The sequence below is a fragment of the Cebus imitator genome, unplaced genomic scaffold (genome assembly GCF_001604975.1).
Source record: "Cebus imitator isolate Cc_AM_T3 unplaced genomic scaffold, Cebus_imitator-1.0 Scaffold223, whole genome shotgun sequence".
In the NCBI taxonomy this organism is placed as follows: Eukaryota; Metazoa; Chordata; class Mammalia; order Primates; family Cebidae; genus Cebus; species Cebus imitator.
Window position 1 is genome coordinate 3132800 of NW_016107538.1, and position 9491 is coordinate 3142290.

A 9491-nucleotide genomic window follows, 5' to 3' on the forward strand; every position below is an offset into this window, starting at 1 on the left:
GACTTTTTGATATGCAGCTGTCTAATTTAATAATTTAGCTCTAGATTTTATTTAGGCTATAGTTATGCAATTATATTATCTGTGGAAAATGACAATTTTTCTCTTCCTTTACAATCCTTAGCTTTTCGTTCTTTTCTTTGACTTTTTGCAAGATAACGGGATGTCCAGTGTGGTGTTATATACAAGTGGTAATTGTGAGTGTCCCTGTTCTGTTATTTTTGTTTTTTGCTCTCAAGCTCAAAGAAAAACATCTTTGTTATTTCATCATTAAGTATGATAATACTTAGACTTACCTTACTGTAGGTTTATTATACATAATCTTTCTTAAAGATGTTCCTATTTTGCTAAGAATTCTGATTTTGCTAAAATTGTTTCTATCTCAGAGGTAATGATAAATTTTATCATATACTTTTTTCTGTCTCTGTTTAGAAGGTAATTAGATTTCTCTTCTTTGTTAATTCTTTCTTCAGGGTCATGCTGAATACCAAACTTCCATATGTATCCTAGGAAGGATCTTTGCAAAGTTACCTAGGGCTTCTATCATTTGCCTCCTTTTTCTATCTCCCCCCGTCTCTCCTAGACTCTTTAAATGCCATATTCTTTTGGGAGGACAATTGGTTCTTACAGGATGATACATTCTTCCTAACCTCAGTGTTTATAGCGTTAACTTTAGGTTCAAGGTTCTTTAGGCTCTTAGCCTTTGAGGATTCAAATCCGTTTTCCCTTCACAAAAGCCCTTGATTATAAATAAAGTTTTAACTTTCAAAATTATTTTACCCTTTTACAGTTTCATAAGCCAATTTTTGGAGTAAAAAATGAAGCATGTGACTTTTCATTTTCAGAATTTGGTCCTTTATTGAGCAGTAAGCCTCAGTCTCAAATATGTATATTTATTTTTATTTCTTTTCTGGTTTTTGGGACAGCATCTCACTCTGTCATCCAGGCTGGAGTGCAGTAACACAATCATGGCTCAATTTCCCGGGCTTCAGTAAATCTCCAACCTCAGCCTCTCAAGTAGCTGGGACCACAGGCACCTGCATCATTCCCGGCTAATTTTTGTATTTTTCGTAGAGGTAGAGACTGTGTTTTGCCATGTTGCCCAGGCTGGTCTCAAACTCCTGAACTTAAGTTATCCACCCTCCTTGGCTTCTCAAATGTGTTGGGATTACAGGTGTGCGCCACCGTGCTTGGCCAATATGTATATTTCTAATGTCAGTGTTGGAAAACAAAAAATAAATCACTGAGGGCAAAACATAGTTAATATTTTCAAAATATTACATTACTATTTGTTCACTCTGACTTGAATGGGAATACGATTAAGTAGTGGCTCAGGTAGGAATGTGATGCAATTGTCCAAGTGACAAATGATAGTGGCTTGGTCTAGAGACGACACTGGAGAGGAGAGAAGCGCTTGTGTTCAAGGGATATTTGGAAAGCTGAATCCATTTAATCTGGTCTCTGATTACATTTGCAGAGCACTGAGTATGAGGAAGGAGTCAAGAACGGTGCTTGATAGTCCAGATGGTTTGGGGGTCCCATTTCATCAGAATTGGAGGAAGAATATCCTGAGTTTACTTTTGGACATATTGGGGTCAAAGTGCCTAGAGAGACATCCATGTGAAGATGTCTGATAATCAGCAATATTAGAGAAAGAGAGAAAGCTAACACCTCAGGGGAGAATTGGGGTGACAGGTAAAATCTGGTAACAAAAATATAGCTGTGAATTGAAGCCATGGAAGTAGATGGAATTGTCTAGGGAAAGAGGATAGGGTGAAAAGAGGAAAAAACTGAGGGCTGCACCCCATAAAATTCCCCTTTTTAAATTAAAAATTTATTGAAGTTTCAAAAAACCCAGTTACCAAATTGTACATGCCATGTCATACAATTAAAAAAAATCATATGCTTATACTTACAGTTGATTTTCACCTGATACATACTCAACAATGTAAACAGTGAACAATCCTAGGTTATTGCTGATGCTATAGTATTTTGAACATCACTCACTTACACAGTTTAAAAAACAAGACTGGAAAGTCAAACAGTGGTTCTCTCTAGTTGATAGGATAAAGAATAACCTTTCTCTTTCTATTTCTCTACATTATCTAGAATTTCTATTAAGAACATGTCTTTAGTTCTTCATTTCTAGGACTTTACTTTAGTATCAGGGATGAAGTGTGCTTAAAATCTAAGACTTTTGAATTTGATCCATGATTCTAAAATCTACTTGATCATCAAAATCAGTAGAGGAGTTTTTGTACAATGACTAATCAGGTCCCAGACCAGATGTGGGGAATCTGAGTCTCTAGATGGGACTCCCAGTTAGCAGAGCTGCCCCAAGCAACCAGTGGTGATGAGGTTGGGGAATCTCTGGGTTGAATGGTTGCCAACATTCAGTCTATATACTTCATGATGTCTGTACTAGAATGGGATGCTTTTTAAAATGGCAACAGAAGTTCTCTTAGTTGTTTTTTAAGAGTTGGTGTCTCACTCTGTCACCAGGCTGGAGAGCAATGGGGCAATTATAGCTTACTGCAGCCTCAGCCTTCTGGGCTCAAGTGATCCTCCAGCCTCAGCCTCCCTCGTAGCTGGGACTACAGGCATGAGCCACTGCACCTATTTTGCTAATTTAAAAAATTATTTAGAGATGGGGTCTTGATATTTTGTTCAAGCTGGTATTGAACTCCTGACCTCAAGTGATCCTTCTTGGTCTCCTAAGTAGCTGGGATTATGGACATTTCTCACCATGCCCAGCAGAAGGAAGTTTTTAACTTGTAAATATTAATTGATCTAAATTGTAAAATTAGCTATAATATTAAATATTAACTAAAGGTCAAAGTGGATTATTATTCGTATTACAGATTCAATGTGAGATTCCGTTAAATAGTGAGACTTTTAAATTTACTCAGATTTATAGGTTAATTCATCCATATTTCTCAGGAGTACATCTGAAAGCTGAATCCTAAAGCTGGACACACCTGGAAGCATGCAGTAGGTTTGGGTGAGGCACTAGCCACAGCCATCCCGAACAGGGGGAAGAGTCATCTAGTCTCTGGGATAAACTGAAACGAAGGGTCGAATTGCACCGTTAATAAGTGGTCCGGATGAAGTATTTGTGTTCATTTTACTACATTTTAGACATGATAATAATGGCTTTAGATTTTAGCTAAAAAAGATGGAGCGTATATTGTTATTTTGTGTCAATGACAGTTAATTAGAACAATTTAATAGAATAGCTCCAAAAATAAGCAAGCAAAACACCCTCTGAAAAGTGAACAGACACTCAAGACTATTTGTCTTTAGAGACAGCCTCAGGTAACCCTATTTTGGCTGAACGGGTGTAAAGTGTGAGGGTGAAACGTGGCAGAAACCTGGCTGTACGTAGCATGACCTGGCTATACCCATATATGGACCTTCCTCAGATCCAGTACCTCAGAACTTCCAGACCTGGAGCCTAGGCATTGCATGCCTTTAAAATTCCCCAGGTTATTCTAAAGAGCAGTCAGGGTTGAGAACATCTGCACCTAAACACGCTTTTTCCTTCCCTTACAGGTGATTGCTGTCTCGTACTTTACTACCTAATTCCAGCCATTTCTTATATATATAAATTTTGGGGTACATGTGAAGAACATGCAAGACTGTTGCATAGATACATACATGGCAATGTGGTTTGCTGCCTTCCTCCCCATCACCTATATCTGGCATTTCTCCCCATGTTATCCCTCCCCAACTCCCCAACCCTCACTCTCCCTCCTCTGGTTCTCCCAACAGACCCCAGTGTGTGATGCTCCCCTTCCTGTGTCCATGTGTTCTCATTGTTCAACACTTGCCTATGAGTGAGAGCATGCGGTGTTTGATTTTCTGTTCTTTTGTCAGTTTGCTGAGAATGATGGTTTCCAGGTTCATCCATGTTCCTACAGAGGACACAAACTCATCGTTTTTTATAGCTGCATAGCATTCCATGGTGTATATATGCCACATTTTTCCTGTCCAGTCTGACATCGATGGACATTTGGGTTGGTTCCAAGTCTTTGCTATTGTAAACAGTGCCGCAATGAACATTCGTGTGCATGAGTCCTTATAGTAGAACGATTTATAATCCTTTGGATATATACCCAGTAATGGGATTGCTGGGTCAAATGGAATTTCTATGTCTAGGTCCTTGAGGAATTGCCACACTGTCTTCCACAATGGTTGAACTAATTTACACCCCCACCAACATTATAAAAGTGTTCCTATTTCTCCACATCCTCTCCAGCATCTGTTGTCTCCAGATTTATTAATGATCGCCATTCTAACTGGCATGAGATGATATCTCAATGTAGTTTTGATTTGCATTTCTCTAATGACCAGTGATGATGAGCATTTTTTCATATGTTTGTTGGCCTCATGTATGTCTTCTTTTGAAAAGTGTCTGTTCATATCCTTTGCCCACTTTTGCATGGCCATTTCTAACATTCCTCCTTGATCTCTTGGTAGCAGAATGAAGCCTGGGTCTGTGGGGGGTAGAGTGGCTACCAGGGACAGTTTTGTGGGTGTGTGATGTGTGCTTGTCATACAGGGCCCCGTCCTCAAGAGGACCCCATGCTTGGTTTTATGTTTCACTGCCATCCTGTCATCTTGAAATTCTTCAGTTTCCCTTTGAACTTCCATTTTGTAAGTCAAGTCCAAAGAGACAATGGAGCATGTTTATGAAGCAGCGATGCACGCAACCTGCCACCCCATTTATATATAGCATTCACCATGCCCCATGAGCACAGAATTCTGGTAGGCTCGCCATACACGGGACTCAGCAAGGCTCAAAGTGAGTACAAGCTAAGCGTGTTCTGTTTACAAATGAGTAGTCAGGGGCATGGAAATCCCCGAGAGACCATGCTTTCCTTTCCAGCCAGAACTTGCTGCAAATGCAGAAAATGGGCAGCAACATGTTCAGAAACACACACAACTAAGGAACTCTATTCTAACATCTTTTATTTCTGTGACTTCCCTGTATGAACCGACCATTTATGTTGAAAATGATGACATAAAAGGAAAGAAAAAGCTCATTTTCCTTTCAGTCCTTTCTGTCCTTCCTTTTAGTCTTTTCCATTTTTTCATCAGAAAGCCAAAGGAAGAAGTGAAATAAAGACAGTTGAGTTACCTTAGTGCGGGGTTCCCCTGTTCTGATAAGAACAAAACACATATGCATGTGCAAGCTAAGAGATATGCTGGATGTAATTTTGGTGATTTCACGTAGGAGTTCAACACCATTATAGTTGCATTAAATTGACACATAATTGTGCATATTCATGGGGTACATGGTGATGTTTTGATACATGCAATGGATAGTGATTGGATCAGTGTAATTAGCATATCCATCATTGCTAACCTTTACCATTTCTCTGTGTTGAGAATGTTCAATATCTTCCTTCCAGGAATTTAAAATAATGTAATATATTATTATCAATGGTAGCCATCCTACAGCGCTATAGAACCCTGGAACTTATTCCTTTTATCCAGCTATAATTTTGTATCCTTTAACATATCTTTTCCTATTTTCCTTACCACATCCTTCCTTGTCTTTAGCATCGTCTTTTCTACTTTTTACTTCTATGAGATCAACTTTTTTTTAACTTCCACATATAATTGAGGACATTCAGTGTTTAACTTTCTGTTTCTGGCTTATTTTGCTTAACATAATGTCCTCCCATTCCACCCATGTTGCCGTGAATGACAGGATTTCATTCTTTTTTATGGCTGAATAGTATCCCATTGTGCATATTTAATGCACTTTCTTTCTTTATTCATCTGTTATTGGCTACCTAGATTGATTCTATAGCTTGGCTACTGTGAATAGTGCTGTAATAAACATGAGGGTGCAGACATTTCCTTGATATACTGTTTTCCTTTTCTTTGGATAAATTACTAGTAGTGGGATTGCTGGATCATATGGTAGTTGTACTTGCAGTTTTTTGAGGAGCCTTCACACAGTTCTTCATAGTGGATGTACTAGTTTATTTTCTTACTGACAGTGTATAGGAGTTCCCTTTCCTCTGCATTCTCTCCAGAATTAGTTTCTTTTTGTCTTTTTGATAATAACCATCCTAACTGAGGTGAGATGATATCTTATTTGGTTTTGATTTGCATTTCTCTGATGATTAATGATGTTGAACATTTCTTCATAAATTTGTTGGCTACTTGTATGTCTTCTTTTTGGTAAATATCTGTTCAGATCATTTGCCCATTTTTTAAATTGGATTGTTTGTTTTTCTGCTGTTGAGACGCTTGAGTTTCTTATACATTCTGGATATTAATCCCCTATGGAATGAATAGTTTACAAATATTTTCTCTCATTCTGTAGGTTGTCTTTTCACTCTGTTGATTGTTTCCTTTACTGTGCAGAAGTTTTTTAGTTTGTATTTAAAATTAGCTTTGCATAATATAAAGATGAATGTTAAAATTTGTGACCGCAATTTAAAGTTTTAATTTTTCTTGACAGAGCGACATTCAATAGCAAAAAAATAAAATAAAATTAATAAATCATGACAAGTTGAAAGAGACCATGGGAGGAAAGAAAAAAACACTTTTTCTCCACTTTTTGAATAAAGGGCTCCACATTTTATTTTGCACTGGGTCTTGAAAATTATGTAGCGGGCTCTGGTGGGGCCCATTGGAAGTCAACTATGAACAAAAGTGCCCCCCTCCCTGGCCCCCACTTACTCACCCTCTCACAAGCTCCAAGAAGCCTGGCCTGAGGGACCACAGGCCCACAGCTCCCAAGAGCGAGAGTCACTCCTGGTAGAGATTTGACCCAACAGCGGAAGATGCCCGGACTCCAGCTCCACCACCGCCAGAATCTGACTGACTGTTTCCAGACGGCCCAGCCTTCAGTCAGAGAATGATAATGAGCAGTTCCCTTCTGAGGATGAGCTAAGTACGGGCAGGAAGGGTAATCATTAACAGCTCTCTTGTGGATACAGTAAGGCCAGCAAAAATATCTGCAGACAAGTAATTTGACTGGGTGTGTTTTGACAGTAAACTCAAACCAGACAGAAGGTGGGGAGGGAGGGGAGGGAGAAGCCATGAACTCTACTGTAGGAAATAACTGGGCTCCTTCATCCTCCTTAGCCCAAGAAGAGAGCTGCAGAGAGCAAACACCGCCATGGAGACAGTGTGGGCTAATGGGAAAAGCCCTGGACAGTGTCAGGCTCTGGGGACTCCGGCTCAGCTCTGCTGCTGACCGGCTGAGTGACTCCGGGGAGTTCTAGCAGCCTTGCTGAGCCTCTGTTCTTACCCTCATCACATTCTCATAAGCCTGAATTTATCCATATGCTTAGGATGCAGTGATTGGAAGAAGAACTCAGGCTTCAGCCACCACTTTCCTGCTTTGTCTCAGAGTGGAAGGTTACCGGAGTAGCCGCCTTCAGTTTGGGCGTAAATGGGTGAATGTGCCAATAGATCCATCAGTCTGAAGAGATGAGCTCTCCCCCAGGCACGGGCAGAAATGGGTCAGGTCTGAACTGTAGACCCCTCAGGCACCTGCTGTAATTCTTGAAAACCTTAAGCTCATTTCATTTTGAGCTCTAGCTGTCTGGACTAATTATCCACTTTTAGAAATCCGCAGATTAGCGAGTGTGGTAAGATATGTTGCTGAGGCATAATAAGGTCAGTCACTAGAGAACTGAAGAATGTAAACTAATATTTTCCCTCATAGTTACTGACAGGTGGTATTCGTGTCAGCCAGCTCTGAACCCCCACTCTTAAGAGCAGTGTCACCTCTGCCTCTGGTCTTTGCAGAGGACTTGGTTTCCTGTGGAACCCTCACTTTAGCTTGGGTTATGTATTTATTTATTTATTGCTGGAGATATTATTTTCAAATTACAGATTTAGACCGGAATCCATCAGTCCAACAGTGTTAACTAAGCAGCTACTCTGCGTCAGGAACTTTCTTTCTTTCAGGACAATGGCTTATAGAGAAGAAGTCTGATTGTCATAAAACAGTGTTTCTCAATTTTTGTTTTATTATCCTCCCTTAAGGAGAAAAGTTAAATGTTCTTTAAATTCTCACCAACAAAAGAAATTAAATACTAAGGAGCAAAGTTTAGACAGGTAGTGTTGAGCTTCAGACGACAACAGACCAGTGTACTAAGATTTTTTTTTATGTATATACTTCTTGAGAACCAGTTCTTATCATCTTGGGGATAATATCCATCACCCCTAGTGAGAAAGCATGCCACACGGGGCCCATTGGCCTGATCTGGTTGGGAAAGATAGGAGAGGGGGCGGAATAGCAAGATAATGAAAACCCAAAGTTTGGAATCAGTCTCCAAGGGTTTTCTTTGGCGTAAATGCTTCCTGCCCTCAATGTCTTCATTTGTAAAATAGTCTGATAATGGTTCATTCCTCACAGGGTTGTGTAAGGATTAAGTAAGATAATACTTACATAGTACTTAGTAAAATATCTGGCATGAAGTAAGCATTATAAATCATACTTTTAGTAACTGATCGTTTGGGAACAAAATCTATATTAATTATCTATTGCTATGTAATAAGTTGCCCAAACTTAGCAGTTCAAAACAGCAAAGGTGATCTCACACAGTTTCTAACGGTGAGAAATCCAGGACAAATTCAGCTTTGTGGTATAATTCAGTGTCTCTCATGGGGTTGCACTCAAATGTAATTGCCTTGAAGACCATTTTCTTACCACTGCTATTCTATATTTCCTGTGACAAAGGAAACAGCACATCCAAATGCAGCACAGCTTCATAAAGACATTGACGAGGACCTTAATTGTTATATAGGTTGATGCAAAAGTAACTGTGGTTTTATCATTACTTTAATGGCAAAAATCACAATTACTTTTGCACTAACCTAATTGGTTCTATTATATGGTATGCTATATTTTGCTTTTTGAGAAACTGCTGCAGAAAAATATAAGAAATGGCTGTGCTTTTCTAATTTGTTACTTTAGGATGCTCTGAATTAGGTCATAAACAGATTTTGCTTTTTACACTGGCATCTAGAAAGCAATTGTACAGGAACTGATCATATGTTTGTGTACTAGTTTCATGTCTGGCTTTACCTGATGATCCTTTCTTTTTATTCTCCCTTTTCCACTCTCTCCTTCTTCAAAGTTCTTGTTTTATTTTATACGCTCTTACAAACTTTCTTAAAATCTTTCCGGAGCAAGACAACTAACAAATAAGTAAGCAAAATAAACAGTACGTATAGTTATGTATATATAAGTACATTAAAATGTGGTGAATCTAAAAATACATTTTAAGAAATAGTCAACTACGAAATAGAAATAAACAACATCATTTAAAATAGCATAAAAATGTGAGCAAGTTAGGGGCAAATTTAACAAAATACATGCAATATCTGTACATTAGAAACTATAAAGCATTGCTGAGAGAAAATAAAAAAGATAGGATAAGAAAGCTCAATATTATTAAGATCACAATTATCCCAAAATTGACAGAAAGACTGCACACAATCCCAATCAAAATTGCGAG